The sequence below is a fragment of the Carettochelys insculpta genome, chromosome 7, assembly GCF_033958435.1.
Source record: "Carettochelys insculpta isolate YL-2023 chromosome 7, ASM3395843v1, whole genome shotgun sequence".
Taxonomy (NCBI): Eukaryota; Metazoa; Chordata; order Testudines; family Carettochelyidae; genus Carettochelys; species Carettochelys insculpta.
In genome coordinates, this window is record NC_134143.1 from 2358913 (window position 1) to 2375697 (window position 16785).

At 54.7% G+C, this 16785-nt stretch overlaps 2 non-coding genes across 2 annotated transcripts; one reads left to right on the top strand and one right to left on the bottom strand.

Annotated features, from left to right (window-relative positions):
• The first annotated feature begins 7951 nt into the window (after positions 1–7951).
• TRNAH-GUG (transfer RNA histidin (anticodon GUG)) lies at positions 7952–8023 on the top strand. Its single transcript has one exon. It is a non-coding gene; the product is annotated as a tRNA-His (tRNA).
• Positions 8024–10136: 2113 nt separating this feature from the next.
• On the bottom strand, positions 10137–10218 carry TRNAS-UGA (transfer RNA serine (anticodon UGA)). The gene has a single exon. It is a non-coding gene; the product is annotated as a tRNA-Ser (tRNA).
• Positions 10219–16785: the final 6567 nt, after the last annotated feature.

Sequence of the window (16785 nt, forward strand, 5' to 3'; positions counted from 1 at the left end):
GTTCTCTGTTGTTGAAATATATCGTAAAGCTTCCCACAGAGCTGTCACTAAGAGCAGTGGGGGTTCATCTGGGTAAACGTGTGAGTGTAGGAGGCTCTGAGCGTGTGTGGTCGTAGAATCACAGAATCGTAGAACAAAAGAGCTGGAAGAGACCTAAAAATATCATCGAGTCCAGCCCCCTGCCCGAGGCAGGACCAAACCCATCAGCTCAGCCCCGCCAGGGCTTTGTCAAGGTGAGACTTAAACACCTGCAGGGATGGAGACTCAACGACTTCCCTGGGGAGACCATTCCAATGCTTCACCACCCTCCGAGTGGAAAAAGTTTTTCCTAATGTTCCACCTGGACCTTTCCAACCGCAACTTCAGTCCATTGTTCTGTGTTCTGCCATCCGTGACCACTGTGAACGGCCTCTCTCCAGCCTCTTTGCAACCTCCCATCAGTAAGTTGAAGGCTCTTATCAAGTCCCCCCTCAGTCTTTTCTTCTGCAGACTAAACAGTCCCAATTCCTTCAACCTTTCTTCAAAAGTCATTTGCTCCAGCCCCCGAATTATTTTGGTCACCCTCCACTGGACCCTCTCCAGTGTATCCACATCCTTCCTGTAAAAGGGGGCCCAGAACAGGACACAGTATTTCAGATGCGGCCTCAACAAAGCCGAATAAAGAGGAATAATCAGTTCTCTGGATCTACTGGCAACGCTCCTCTTGACGCAACCTAATATGCCATTAGCTTTCTTGGCTACAAGGGCACACTGTTGACTCTTGTCCAGCATCTCGCCCACTCCAACTCCCAGATCCTTTTTGGCTGTTATTCCCCACTGTCCCTCAAGTGTTAAAGTTTCATGAAAGGGGAAAAAAAAAAACCTATGAAGAAGAAAGCAGAGCAGGTGAGGGTTGGACATCCCTGGACCCAGCCTCCCAGAGCTACCAGCCCTCACTGCACAGCACTCCTTACTCAGGTAGGAGCAGCAGGATCACTCTCCCAAGGGCACCAGCACTCCACAGCAGCTCCATTGGCTTTCTCTGCTTCTCATTTCCTTGCCAGGTCTTCTGGCCTCAAGAACTCCCTCTCTAGGAAGCGAGAAAGTTATAGAAACAGGAATCCACTACCAAAGCCAAACAAACACAGACACACTTTAGCAGAGACTTGCGTGGCACCCGAGAAATCCCATTCAGCCTGGTTCAAATGCCTCTGGCTATGTCTGTACGACAAAATTAGGTTGAAGAAGTTTGTTGTGGCTGGTTTTAGTAAGAGGGAGGCCAATGTTGCAGAAGAGAGAGACATTTGCAGGCTGACAATTCTGGGCTCCTGGGAAAGGAAAACCAGCAGTGGGAGGATATGGACATGGAACCGACTCTCGCCGCACCTGAAAGGGGAGGAGGTACCACTTGAGCTAACCCCCCACATATGCAAGCCGTTTGAGGCACCAGCCAGGGAAAGTGAAGGCTGCAGAGTCTGAAGTGGAACAGTGTCAGATGTGTGTGGTGGAAGGGGAATATGTACATTTGGGAAAGGGTCCTGAGTCCTGGATCCCAGCCACATGCCTTGGCACAAAGAGCAACGGCTCCTGCATGAGGTGTGTCATGGGGATAAAAGTTCCCCCCACAAAAAGCACCACACCTCAGAAGAGAAAACCACTGTGATGTAACCCAACAAACCCAGCCGCACACCGAGCTCGGAAGCCCCAGCTGGCTTTCCCAAAATTCCCACTGAGGTCCATCACACTATGACCAGCCCTCCCTTCACCTTGCTGGACACCCACAGACAATGTCCCGTCCAGCCTTTTCCATCGATACCTGGATTCTCCCCTGGAGCTTGAGCGGAGGCGACAGGAGAGCAACAGGGGCTCAGCTGCAGCTTTGGCGCTGGGTCTTGAGCCGAAAGCCACGCCATCTTTCTTAGTGGCACTTGCTTCTTTCCTCTAGTTCCTCTTTGGCAAGTATAGGAAAACAGGCCGGGGGAAAAGCTGACCTCCAAGGGCAGAGGAGGCCAAGGCTGAAAGCTGTTAGGAAGAGCTGATTGGCCTTTTGCCTCTCGTTTGCCCACGATGGCACCAAGGGGCGTTCTCTTGGGCCGGGAGGTGATGGTAGAGCACAGGCCAGTGGGAGAAACAGAATCGTCTGCCAGAAGAGAAAGGGGATGAGCAAGGATGAGATGCCGTGTTTCTGTCTGCTTTCAAGCAGGAGCCATTTTGCAGGCCTGGCTAACACGAGAGCCCAGTGGGCTACAGAACCTCCACTTTCTTCTTTTGCCTGTTCCCTGAAATGCCATCCGCTCGGGAGGCGCTCGCCCCGACGCATGCAGCCGGGCCTAGCTGGGCAGAGCGGCGGCTCCCCTCTCCCCCACTTTCGATAGCTCAGCTGGTAGAGCGCAGGACTGTGGGGAAGGTGAAGCATCTTCTCCTGAGGTGGCTGGTTGAATTCCAACTCGAAGGAGAGGCTCTTTTTGTCCTCCCCTTTGCCGAACAAGAGAAGAAAGGAAACACCCCCTGACAGAGCAGAGAACGCCAATCCAGGAAGAGGCAGCTGTACTCTCCCAAAAGCAGCCAAAGCCCTGCTTCCGCCCAGGAGGAAAGGGTCCTCCCCAGGCCCAGCAATGGGCCCCACACCTTTCAAGCTTCAGCACAGCCCTCTCCCAAGTGAGCTCCTTCGACAACGGCTCTGCAGCCCTTGCCCCTGCCGCTTCTCGAGCTCGGCAGTAGTGCACAAGAAAGAAGCTCTTGCCTGTGGCCCCACCAGGCAAGGTGAGAGCTGCCTGCTTCCCTCAGCCTGACCCATTTTTTGCCCCTTTCCTACCTCACTTCCCCGCTTGAGCCAGTGGGCCAAGAAGGAGCAGCTGGCAGGAAGGCCAGAAAGGGGAAGCACAGGCTGTCTTCCTGCCCATTTTCCATCAGGGCTCCTTTTGCATGCCAAGGACACGCCACAATCGGCTCGATTGGTGGGCTCTTTCGCCCCGCCTCTCAAATGCCATTCATTTGCTTGCCATTGGTCCTGACACGCACCCGTGATGGCCTGCTGGAAAGTCAAGGGCTGATGTGTGAGACGTCAGAGCCTCCAGTCTCCTTTGCCGGCCAGAAGCATCACTGATTGCCGGGCCTCTTTTCCTGCCCAGAAAGGTGGGCATGTGGCTGCTGAGGGAACACACCAGGGAGGCTCTTGGCACCATCCTCATCGACCCTGGGCTCAGCGTCCATTGGTGTCCAATGCCCGTCTCACTATTTCCTTCCATCTTTCCCTCTCTAGTGCAGAGCGCCTTCCTTTCTGTAGACGAGCTCTGCGCCGAGCTACCAGATCGTCTCCCTGTTCTCTCTGGGCTCTGCCTCTCGTATTCGAACCCACCGTTATGCCCAAAACTCGGGGGGGAAACTGTTTTCAGTGTTAAAATGGTTTTTCATTCTAACCTGGCCTCACTCTGCAAGGGAAACTAGATGGTCATCTGCACTTCTTTGAAGTCCCTACCTTGTCGCCTAGCGATGATTCATCCTGTCGGCTCCTCTGTCTGTTTTATCGGGTTCCTTTGTCGTGTAAACTGGCCTCAGGCACATCTGTTGCTTACAGACATGTATCAGGGCAAAGAAGAAAATTACTGACTAAACTGTCTAAACAAACTGTATAAAGAGTCCTTACAACTGGTTCTCAGGGCTCCCACTTCTTTGCAAGCTGGCAGCCTGCATACATGCAGAATAAAGTTTCCTTTTAGATCTCACTCTTGCCTCATGCTTTGACCTCTAGCCTCGGGCTTTGGGGGACACTGTACCCCAGGGGAATGGGGTTCCTCAACAACTGGCATCACAAACAGGATGGCTTGGAGCTCCAGCTCGAAAGGGTGACGACGGAGAACAGGATGGGGCCACAGCACGCATGTGAACAGTAAGGGATCCATCTAAACTCCCCCGGTCTGCCTCCCTGTTCTCATCGCCGGCTGAACTGCCTGGCGGTTCGAGTCAACTTTTGCTCCTAAATTTTCTCCAGGAGGCTTGAGAGGGATTTAAAATGTTGGGTGTAGCCAAATGGGTTGTTGCTGGCTGACTGGTGGCGAGTCCAAGCGCATGATTTTGAGTGAGCGAAGTCTGGAACGGAACCACAGCCGCACTGGCGCTGTCAGTGCTACTGAACCACTGCCCAAAGCAGGGGCGGTTTCTCCCCGGCGCGTAAGAAGTGTGAGTGAAGCTGACAGTTTCTCTGGACTCCCCCCCCCCACCCATCCTTGGAGAGGGTTGTGTTGCTGGACGCCTGTGCTGCACTTGGACAGGGTAACCCCATTAGGCTCCTGTAGTAGACTCCTAGCAGGACATCACCCTGTTTTTTACCCCTCTTAGTTTAACCCAGAGACTCTCAACATGTCCATGTCCTACATCCATCTCCACCTCAGTACAAGTGTGTCCATTTTTAATATAGAAGGCAACACCTGCGCCCTTTCTTACCTGTCTATCCTGCCGAAGCAGGCTGTACCCTTCCATACCAACATTCCCATCAGGTGTATTATCCCACCACGTTTCCGTGACGCCAATGATGTCATAGTTGTATGTATTTATTAGCACTTCCAGTTCTTCCTCCTTATTTCCCATACTTCTTGCATTCGTATATAGGCATCTAAGATATTGATTTGATCTTGCCTCCCTGTTTTGCCCTCACCCTCTTTTTACTCTGACATTGTTGCCCATGCTGCCTCCCATTTCTGACCCACCTCCCAGATTGCCATGTTCTCCACTTATCTGTGGGCTTTGCTCCCCTGCCCCCATCAAACTTAGTTTGAAGCCTCTCCTCACTAGGTTAGCCAGTCTGTGTCCAAATATGGTCTTTCCCCTCCTCGAAAGGTGAACACCATCTGTGCCTCGCAGTCCTTCCTGGAATAGCATCCCATGGTCAAGGAAGCCAAAGCCTTCCCGGCGACACCATCTTCGAAGCCAGGCATTCACCTCTAGGATGGACCTGTCTCTGCCTGGGCCCCTACCACTGACAGACAGGATTGAGGAGAATACCAGCTGCGCCCCAAACTCCATGTTGTGGAATCTCCATTGCTGGAGACATTTAAGATCAGGTTAGATAAATATCTGTCAGGGATGGTCTAGACAGTACTTGGTCCTGCCATGAGGGCAGGGGGCTGGACTCAATGACCTCTTGAGGTGCCTTCCAGTCCTAGTATTCTATCATTCTGTGAAAAAAGCAGTCCAGTAGCACTTTAAAGACTAACAAAATAACTGATTGGGTTATGAGCTTTTGTGTCCCATGAAAGCTCAGCACCTAATAAATTATTGTGCCAGTCTTTAAAGTGCTCCTGGACTGCTTTATGGCTTTGATAGTACACAGACTAGCCCGGCTTTCTCTCTGTTCCTATTCAATATGAGCAGCAATTGTCACTTCCCCTCTGTACCCAGATCTCAGCCGAGGGACAGGTTTGCTGGGTTGACGTGAATTGGCATAACTGTGACCCCGACCAGCCCAGGGCTCAGCACGATCCCCTCCCCCTCCCCCCGCAGCTACTGCTGTGTCGCCAAATCTCAGCCTCTGCACCAGAGCGCAGGGGACAGAGCAGAAGCTGGGGGATGGGAGCTGTTTGTGATGGGCCAAGCAAGGGGAGGAGGCAGGTGCACCTGTGACAACTTCCCTGCTGCTGGGCTGAGGCCGCTGGTTCCTGGCTGGCAGGTGCCCCAGTGTGGGGCACAGGGTCCCCCAGGGGCACTGCAGGCGGCCTGGCTTCATAGCACTTCCCCCTCCCCCAGAGAGGAGCCACTGCTGGCCCAGCACCTGAGCCCCCACCCGCACATGCGCCCCCCCCAGCATCCCTTCCTATGGTTCTCCCACAGGTTGTGGGGAGCAGCTCAGTGCAGGGCCAAAAAGGGGGCACAGCATAAAAACTGTCATCACCCCTGTTCTGGGGCAGCCGCCACAGCTGGGAGACCCCAGCTCCTCTGCTCTCTGGGGCAGAGTCAGTGATGCTCCTTTGCATACCCACAATTCATTGCGTGGTGTGTCCAGAGTCCCTCATCCATGAGCTGCCTTTGCTCCTGGAGCCTCTGGTTCTGGTGCTGAAATTCGGCTGGAAGCACCTCTGGGCAGTGGGCTGCACAAAGGGGAGGCTTTGCAGGTTGTCTGTGGGGGCCCTGTGATGTGAGAAGAACTTGCTCTTTCCCTGCCAGCTCCCTCATGAGGATGGGGGGTGGGTGAGAAAAGGAGGTATTCTTTGTTTTTTTCTTCAGTTTGTATAATTTGTTTTGAAGATTTTTGTACACTCAAATAGTAACAAAGAGGAAGCCATGCTACGCTACACACTATCAAAACCAAAAGCAGTCAAGTAGCACTTTAAAGACTAGCAAAATGGTTTATTAGGTGAGCTTTCGTGGGACAGACCCACTTCTTCAGACCAGAACAGACTCAATATTTAAGGCACAGAGAACCAAAAACAGTAAGCAAGGAGGACCAATCGGAAAAAGATAATCAAGGTGACCAAATCAGAGAGTAGAGGGGTGAGGGGGAAGGTCAAGAATTAGATTGAGCCAAGTATGCAGACGAGCCCCTATAGTGACTCAGAAAGTTCTCATCACGATTTAAACCATGTGTTAATGTGCCGAATTTGAATATAAAAGCCAGCTCGGATGTTTCTCTTTCCAAAACGGAGCGATAATGTCTCTTCAGTAACACACATACCTTGAGGTCATTGACAGAATGCCCCATTCCATTCAAATGTTGACTAACTGGTTTGTGGGTCTGGAGTGCTTTGATGTCTGTTTTGTGCCCACTGACCCTTTGTCTAAGGGAGTTAGAAGTCTGTCCAATATACAAAGCACCTGGGCATTGTTGGCACATGATGGCGTAGATGATGTTAGTAGAGGAGCATGAGAAAGTGCCTGTGATTCTGTGAGTAACCTGGTTACGTCCAGTGATGGTATTTCCAGAGAAGATATGTGGAGAAAGCTGGCAGCGGGCTTTGTTGCAGGGAAAGGTTCCAGGACTGGTGTTCCTGGGGTATAGACTGTGTCTGTTAGTGAGGATCCTCATGAGGTTGGGAGGTTGTCTGTAGGAGAGAACAGGCCTGTCACCCAGGGCCTTCTGGAGTGTAGCATCCTGATTAAGGATAGGTTGTAGGTCTTTAATAATGCGTTGCAGTGGTCTGAGATGGGGGCTGTAGGTGATGACCAGTGGTGTTCTGTTCTTGGCTTTTTTGGGCCGATCTTGGAGTAGCTGGTCTCTGGGTATTTGTCTGGCCCTGTCAACTTGTTTTTTTACTTCTCCTGGTGGGTAATTCAGGTTTATGAACATTTGGTAAAGTTCTTGTAGTTTTTGGTCTCTGTCAGTTGGATCAGAGCAAATGTGATTGTCCCTGACTGCAAACAATGGATCTAGTCACGTGTGCAGGATGGAAACTAGAAGCGTGTAGGTAAGTATAGCGATCAGTAGGTTTTCGGTGCAGTGTGGTACTGATCACACCATCCTTGATTAGTACTGTAGTGTGCAGGAAATGTATCTCTTGCATGTTGTAATCGAGGCATAAGTTGATGGTGGGGTGCAGATTGTTAAAGTCTCTGTGGAATTCTTCTAGAGTCTCTGTACCATGGAGAGGAATTCCACAGAGACTTTAATAATCTGCACCCCACCATCAACTTATGCCTCGATTACAACATGCAAGAGATACATTTCCTGCACACTACAGTACTAATCAAGGATGGCCTGATCAGTACCACACTGTACCGAAAACCTACTGATCGCTATACTTACCTACACCCTTCTAGCTTCCATCCTGCACACGTGACTAGATCCATTGTTTACAGTCAAGCTCTTAGGTACAATCGCATTTGCTCTGGTCCAACTGACAGAGACCAAAAACTACAAGAAATTTACCAAATGTACATAAACCTGAATGACCCACCAGGAGAAGTAAAAAAAAAGTCGACAGGGCCAGACAAAAGCTACATGCCCTAGAAAGGAAAGCTCACTAAAAAGTTTCCCCAGCTGGCCATGATCGTACAGTGGTTAGTACTCTGCACTGTGGCTGCAGAAACCTTGGTTCGAATCCAGGTCATGGCAGTGATAGCCCCGCTCAGGGCTGGTCCTGCTTTCATTTTCCCCAAAAGGGCAGTGAAGCACTGCAATGCATCACCTGAAGAGGTGGTGAAATCTCCATCCCTGGAGGTTTTTAAGCCCTGGCTTGACAAAGCCCTGGCTGGGATGATTTAGTTGGGGTTGCTCCTGCTTTGGGGAGGAGGCTGAACTCAATGATCTCCTGAGGTCCCTTCCAGCCCCGGGTTTCTGTGGTTCTAAGCCCATATCCACAGGAATAGGCCTGGAAAACACAGTGTCTGTCTGGTGGAAGCTTTGTGGGGCCAGGTGCTGAGAAAGCCCCGGGCAGAGAGAGGGAGTCCTGGGAGACACCGGATCTCCAGAGAAGCAATAAGGACACAGTCCATGCTGCCAGCTGAGGGTGAGAGGTGTCCAGGGGGCAATTTCAGCCAGCCCCAAAGGGTAAGGAGCAGGTGGGGAGGTCTGGAGCCATTGTTCAGGGCTTTGCTTCCTGCAGTGTGAGTTCAATGTCAGCGGCACCTCCTGGGGCTGCCTTACTGAGGCACAGCCCTAAAGCTCTCTGAGCTGCTTCCCTCTCCTGTCCTGAACGAGAGTGAGTGGGGTGACTGGCGCCTGTTGGAGCCAGGTCTTTGGCCCAGCCAGATGGAAGGGTTCAGGCGATCGGTTGGTGCGCTGAAACTCAGCAGTGTGCCCAGAAATCCCTGGAGTCCTGATGCTGGTGTGATCTTGTGAGCCTGGGGCAGCCCTCCCTGGAACTGCCGTGTCTCTCCTGCTGAAGGCTCTGGTGCAGTGAGAAGTGATTTAAACTCCCCACTCGCATGTCCACAGCGCTCTTCTGACCCCAATAGGCCCCTTGCCGCCCACCCCTGCAGTGTGGGAAACAAAAGTTTGTGACCAAGAGAAAACAAAGGAACAGGACGGGAGGTGTTACAAGGCAGGTCACAGACATACAAAGCCTTCAGAAGCCTTCTTCCACGTCGTGCTGGGGAGTTTGCAGGCCTGATATTCCCTCTACAACACACCCCCAGCTGGGGCAGGTCATTCACTGCTTTTCTCAGAGCTCTGATTGTAGAAAGGTGTAGAAAGTTTACCCCAGAGGGGAGGAGCAGCAACCTGGGAAAGGTGCAGCCTCCCTCTGACCTTCCTGGTGCCACGTGGCTTGTGTTTCCTCTGTCCCAGCCACAAGCTGCCCAGCATGTAGCCTGGAAGCCTCAGGGTTATGTGCATGGGCATGGCCAGAGACCTGCTGAGCCTTCAGCTGGGCCCAGCAGCAGCCAGAGCAGTGACCCCACCACAGACTCCCCAGCCCTCTTACACACACTGGTCACAGACAGCCCCTGGGCCGTGTCTCAGGGTGTGTGCTGCTGTGTTGTCCTGGTTACAGGATGTGGCTAAAACACAGCCCTCACTGGCTACGTCTACACGTGAAGCCTACATCGAAGTAGCCTATTTCGATGTGGTGACATCGAAATAGGCTATTTCGATGAATAACGTCTACACGTCCTCCAGGGCTGGCAACATCGATGTTCAACATCGACGTTGCGCAGCACCACATCGAAATAGGCGCAGCGAGGGAACGTCTACACGCCACAGTAACACACATCGAAATAAGGGTGCCAGGCACAGCTGCAGACAGGGTCACAGGGCGGACTCAACAGCCAGCTGCTCCCTTAAAGGGCCCCTCCCAGACACACTTGCACTAAACACCACAAGATCCACAGAGCCGACAACGAGTTGCAGACCCTGTGCCTGCGGCATGAATCCCCGCTGCAGCAGCAGCAGCCAGAAGCCCTGGGCTAAGTGCTGCTGCACACGGTGACCATAGAGCCCCGCACGGGCTGGAGAGAGAGCATCTCTCAACCCTCCAGCTGATGGCTGCCATGGAGGACCCCACAATTTCGACGTTGCGGGACGCGGATCGTCTACACGGTCCCTACTTCGACGTTGAACGTCGAAGTAGGGTGCTATTCTGATCCCCTCATGAGGTTAGCGACTTCGACGTCTCGCCGCCTAATGTAGAAGTTAACTTCGAAATAGCGCCCGACGCGTGTAGCCATGACGGGCGCTATTTCGAAGTTAGTGCCACTACTTCGAAGTAGCATGCACGTGTAGACACAGCTACTGTGAGCAGCATTTGAACCTGCGCAGGGAAACCCCATTGGATTTCAAGTCCAACACCTTAACCGCTCGGCCATCACAGCCGTGCAACTTTTCTCTGCCCCCAGGCCAGAGACCCTGGTGAATGCTCGGTGGGCCGAGGCTGGTCAGGAACACTGCCAGACAGCTGGTGGGGTTTGCTGCCCTCCCCTTTCCTCAGCCCCGGCCCCGGCAGTGTCCCTGGAAGCTGTGTGCTTGGGCGGCTGCTCAGGAGAGATGCAGGTGCTGCCCGGCTAATTAGCAGAGCCCCACAGGGAGCAGCCGGTGTTTCTCTTGGAGGTGCACATCTGCCCAGGCCTTGGTGCACAGAGGAAAATGTATTCTACATCCCCAGGGAGCATTCGAGGGACCTGTGGCCCTGGGGCAGCAGAGGGTGGGGAAGGGGGATCATTCTGCCCCAGTGAAAGTTCCATGGGGCAATCCATGGCCATTGACCACAGCCCTGTATCCCCCAGAGCCCCCTTCAACCCATCTGAGGTGTGTCAGGAGCCCAGCCAGGGGATGAGGACGAGGGCCCCTCCTGGAGTGAGACAGAGTTTAAGGACTTCTGACGCTCTGGGGAATGAGGAGCTGCTGCTCCACATGACTGGCTGGTGCCAGGATGCTGCAGCCTTCAGCCACCTGTTCTCTGGCCTGAGCTCCAAGGGTCACCCCACCTGAACAGCTGAACTACTGGGGAGAAAAGTGAAGGAACTGTGGCAGGCCAACTGCCAGGCCCAGGATGAGGCCAGACACTCGAGGGGCAGTGGACGCTACCTGCCCCACTTCCAGGAGCTCAACGGCCGCCTGGGACCCAAGGAGGCAGCACTGACCACCCACGTCCTACAAACCACCAGCTCAGATGGCGCTTGCCAGGGGGCTGCAGGAGGTGTCAGGACCAGTATCAGGCAGCAGCTCCCACCCAACAGGCACAGGAACAGAAGCCCAGAGCCATGACAGGGGTTCCAGCAATGGGGTCCTCATCATCTCTGTGTCCTGAGAGGTCTCCATCTGGGCCCCCTCCATCTGGGCCTCCCTTCAGTTCCTCTAGGGACACCAAGGTCGGTTTCGTGCATGTTGGACGCCTGGCACAAGGGGAGGGGAGGCCAGCAGTGGCCCACTCACACAGCCACCAGCTCCAGTCTGGATGCACCCCACATGGCTGTGCTCCCTCAGCCTCAATGGGGGCCTCATGCAACACTCAGCACCTGCCCCTGTGGACAGCACCACAGGCTGCATGCCCAGGGAGGGAGGCTGAGCTACACTGCATATGTCCCACCCTCGCAGGGACCCCCCAGCCACACAGATCCCTCAGGGACCCCGGGCCAGATGGGGGGACAAGGTGGAGGGGGGCACACAGCCCCCAGGGCCAGGTCATGGTGCTGATGGCCTTTCCCTGGGTCCCCTTCTGTCTCCAGAGCTGCACCATCCAGGGGCCAGACAAGGCCTGTACACAAGCCAGAAAGGCCCACACCAGAGGGCGAGGGGGCTGGAACTGCACCCCTAAGAGCGCCCATATGGGGCCAGTGCTGGGGCATGTGCTGGTGCCACTGTGGGGAGGAGGAAGCTGCTGCTGTCACTGCTCACACCCCCCCCCCCTGCAGGACGTGACTGCTGTCATGCAGGAGAGGCTGGTGATGGAGCAGGAGGCCTGGGGTTGGGTGGCAGGCAGCCTGGACACCCTCACACAGGCTGTGCCCACGTGCCTGGCTCAGCCTCCCACCCCATCACCAGTCCCTCCCACAGCCCCTGCAGCTCCTCCCTCCACATGTCCCTCACAGTGTCCCACAGTTCCCCCCACCCCTCCACCCACAGTCCCTGACATTGGTGCCCTGCTCCCACCCAACCTTCCCCCATCCCCTCCCTCCCTTCCTGTAGCCCCCAGTGAGCCCAAGCCTGAGCCCACTGGACCCCTTCCTTGTCCCCACCTCCTGATGGTCCCAGCTCCATCCCAGCCCTTGTGAGAATATGGACTGTGGCCTCCCACCCGCTCCCCAGAGCCCTTTCTGAGTTCTGTTACCCCACCCCCTCTCCAAGACCTCCTCTAAGTTCCATTGCCCCCACTGCCCACCCCAGGACCCCAATTGTCTATAGTCCCCCATCCCTCTTGTCAATCGTTTACACTTCTGTTTATGCAGTTTGGAATCCATTGCCAGAGTTTCATGAAATACTTTCCTTAGCAAAACTCCCTGTCCCTGGTGTCTATTGGGAGGCCGGGAGGGTATGGGAGTGTTGGGGGGGGTGTTGATAGGGAGAGTTGGGTGTGTGGGAAGGGAGCTGTGGTGGTGGCTGGATGTTGGGGGGTCACATGGGCCCCCGCACAAAGGCCTCCCAGAGGAACTTCCTGACCTGCACCCTGACCCTCTGTGCCTGACAGCATGGGAAAGCAGCCAGCTGCTTGCAGCCGTGGCCAGACCCAAAACCCACCCCTGCATGAACGGCTCTTGCTTTACCTCCACGGTGTTGTGGAGGGAGCAGCATGTACCCACCACATCTGGTACATTGCGCGGGATGACCTCCAGTATCCTGAGGGGGCCCTGAAAGTGCCCTTCAGCCACCTAATATTGCAAGCCCAGTTTAGGAACTAAATAAAAATGTCCTGGCTGGGCTCAGTGTGTCCCATGTAGGGCCAACTCAGCCACTCATGCAAGGGGTAAATGGCATTGGGCATTATATCGGGGGGCTAGTGGTGTTCCCATTTGGTAGCTCCCAGGCTGGGATGGATGTCTTCTCCTGCATGCTGCAGCAGAGCCATGAGTTGGAAGATACGGGTATTGTGGGCTCACCCAGACAAACCCACACAGAATGCCATAAATTGCCCCTTGGTGTCCACGCAGGTCTGGAGCACCCCAACATGGTATCCCTTGCAATTGATGAAGATGCCTGTGCTGCATTCTGGGGCCTGGATAGCAATGTGGGTCCCATCCAGAGTTCTGAAGCACTTGGGGAAGTCCAGCTTCTCAGCCCCCATTAGGGTGACTTGCAGATCCCAGACATGGACAACCCAGTAAAGTAGGTTGTTTTTGATTGCCCAGAAGACCTGAATGGTGTGTGGGGAGAACATGTCCATGTGTGCGTGGTGGGGTGCTCCATGCATCCCCTTCCCCTCCCCCCACCTGGCCCCAGCCACCCCACGCTGTCCCTCTCCCCTGTCTCTGAGGGTCCCCCTTGCCTGGTAGCCCTCCTCCCCATGGTGGGGAGGTGCCCCAAGCATGCCCTACCTCCAGCAGAACAGCCGCAATGGTGGCCCTGCCCACCCCCAATTGATGGCCAAATGACTGGTGGCTGTCCAGGGTAGTGAGCCTCCACATAGCAATGGCTACCCCCTTGTGCAAGGGGAGTGTGCGCTGCACCTGTGTGTCATGGTGCTGGGGGGCAGGGGAGGGCCAATGACTTAACTCCAGAAATAGCCTCTTTGTCATACTGAAGTTGTGGGGCCAGCGGGTGTCATTCCAGTCCCCCAGAACCAGCCTGTCCCATCACTCGCTGCTGGAGGGTGGCAGCTCGGAGCAGTGCCTACAGGCTGACCATGGCCTGGATGGGTCGGGCATCAGGGAGTCTCTGGGGGCCATTGTGTGCCACCAAGTGGCTTCTCCATGTGGTTGAGTTCTTGGTGCTCTGGGTACAAGCCAGCCCTTGGCATATGCAGAATGAGTGTGTTTTGGAGGAGCCCTTTAAAGGAGCACCAGGCTGCAGCCCCCAGAAGGGCTTATCTGCCTTGCTAGCGCAGCCACGGCATTTTCTGGCCCTTTTCTCCCAAAAGAGCACCCGGTGACATGTGGCTGCTTTCTTGCAAACCAAGGGCCTGGTCTTTTCAAAGAGTGGCTCACAATCTCCTTTCGCTTGGGGCGTGTGGACGCTCCCTTTCGAACGCTGATCTGTCAGGAGGTGGCTTTGGAAAGTTTGCCTTTTGACATCACACTGTGGTGTAGACTCAGCCAGCCACAGAGAAAAGGGTAGAAAAGCAGAACCAGGTCCCCACGTGAAGATTGCAGCATAGTGTAACAAAGGAAATGTGTGTGTACATCAAAAAAGGATAAAATTCTTTTAACAACTAAGGCTACGTCTACACGTGCAGCCAACATCGAAATAGCTTATTTCGATGTTGCGACATCGAAATGGTCTATTTCGATGAATAACGTCTATACGTCCTCCAGGGCCAGCAACGTCGATGTTCAACTTCGACGTTGCTCAGCCCAATATCGAAATAGGCGCAGCAAGGGAACGTCTACACGTCAAAGTAGCACACATCGAAATAGGGATGCCAGGCACAGCTGCAGACAGGGTCACAGGGCGGACTCAACAGCCAGCCGCTCCCTTAAAGGGCCCCTCCCAGACACAGTTGCACTAAACAACACAAGATACACAGAGCTGACAACTGGTTGCAGACCCTGTGCATGCAGCATGGATCCCCAGCTGCCGCAGAAGCGGCCAGAAGCCCTGGGCTAAGGGCTGCTGCCCACGGTGACCATAGAGCCCCGCAGGGGCTGGAGAGAGAGCATCTCTCAACCCCCCAGCTGATGGCCGCCATGGAGGACCCAGCAATTTCGACATTGCGGGACGCGGATCGTCTACACGGTCCCTACTTCGACGTTGATGGGGATGGGGGGGGCAGATTTGGGGCTGAGAGGGGCTAAGCCTGGGGATGGGGGGGGCAGATTTGGTCTGAGAGGGGCTAAGCCTGGGGATGGGGGGGCAGATTTGGGGCTGAGAGGGGTTAAGGGGTTATGAGGGATTCTGTGAAATTCTTTCAAGTTTAAAAGGGTTCTGTGGCCAAGTAAAATTGGGAAACACTGACCCAGGCAATCACACACAGCCGGCGTCCTCTGCCTCCCCCGCCAGCCCCCCTGTGCTCAACAAGGGAGCGCAGCTCATCCCTTCCAGGGTGGGGGTCCCAGCTGACTGTTGGGAGAAAAAGTGGGTCCTGATGTCGAACCTTTGCTCCTGCCTGATGTAAACCATCAGAACAGCCCTTATGGGTCACAGAAAAGGATCAGAAAGGCAAGTGGCCTTATAGTGGCCAAAGCCAAGTGCAGCAAAACCCAACACCCAGGCTCCAAAAGCCACTGGATGGCTCAGCTCTGTGAAGATGAGGCTCTGCCAGTGACTACACCCTTCGTGCCAGAGGTCAATTTCACAACCCTGAGCAGAGGCACAAACAGGGCACATCTCCACTACTCCCTCCCTTGGGAAGGGGCAGGACAATGAGGGATTTTGGCAGATGCTAATGAGGCGCTGACATGAATATGCAGAGCCTCATTAGCATAATGAAGGACGTGCAGTTTGTGATAGTGCCGCTTTGGACGTGCAGGCTGCACACGCAGATTGGGGCCCCCAGGCTCCCAAAGCCCCTCTTCACAAACAGCTGCTGCCAGCGCTGGAAGCTCCCGAGAAGTGGAACCTTCATTTGAGCACTTGGAGCTCTGTAGAAGTGGGGGGGGGGGTCACTGGTTTGCTCACTGGGCCCCGTCCCCTCCACACTCCTCGCTCGGCCTCCTCCCTCTGAGGCCCCACCTGTGCTCTCCCCTCACTCTCGGTTCACCTCCTCCCATCCCTGCTCTGCCTCTTCCACTGCAGTCTGCCTGCTGCTCTCACCTCTCCTCCCACCGGCCCACCCATCTGCTGCTCTCTCCCCTATTCCCCCCAGGCCTCCCCACCGGCTGCTCATGGCTCTCCCTGCCCTACGCCAGGGGCTGCCCACTGCCCAGGGAAGCCCCAACATTACAAGGGGAAGGACCCCTGTTTAGCCTCTCCCTTTGGAGAGCGGTGGGTGCCGCTTGTTCACAGGTCGTACCCCTCAGCCCGGGTGGGTGCGTTCAAACAGCTCTGGCTCGTGAACACACCCGGATGGGGCACTCCCAGAACAGCTCCACAAATAAATCACAGACATGGCCAGTAATTAAAAGCGTAAAAATATGCCCCAGAGCCCCAATGTGAACCCCTCCTCCCACAGACACTGACTGTCCACCATGTCCTCTGCAGCTGCTCTCAGAAATGAAGCGTCTGTCAAAGCAGCGCGTGCTACAGACCTCTGCAGTTCACAGAGCCACCCCTGTTGCATGTCGATCACCTGCCCAGGTAGCTCAATGAAAGTCTGAGCCCAGGGAGGTGATACAGCCAGTGGAACCTGTTCAGAGGACACCAGGTACTGCAAAGCCAGGCTGCCAGGCACCAGCACCCCCAGGAAGTGGCATTGTGATGCAGGCAGGGACTCCCTTAGAGCCCTCCCACAAGACTGGACCTGCACAGCTCCATGTGCCTGCTGGAACCTCCCCATCCACAGCAGCCAGGCCACTTAGTCAAGATGCCCCAAGGGCTCACCTAGAGCTTGAAACCGCCACCGTGGCCTTATTAGCATCTGTGTCTAAAGAGCTCAGCCAGCTGATAGGAACTGGTTTTACAAGTGTCATCTTAGGAAAGGAGCCAGGGGAGCGGCAGGGACAGATGGACTCAACAAAGAGGTGACTGGGGCAGAACTTCTACTTACCCAGAGGGGAGTTAGCTCAGATGGCAGAGCGCTTGCTTTCCATGTAAGAGGTAGTGGGATCGATACTCACATTCTCCACTGCAAGTCATTTTCTGCAGCCTTTTCCTCCAAGGCAATGTGAGACCAAACCCCCTTCCTTCTGCTT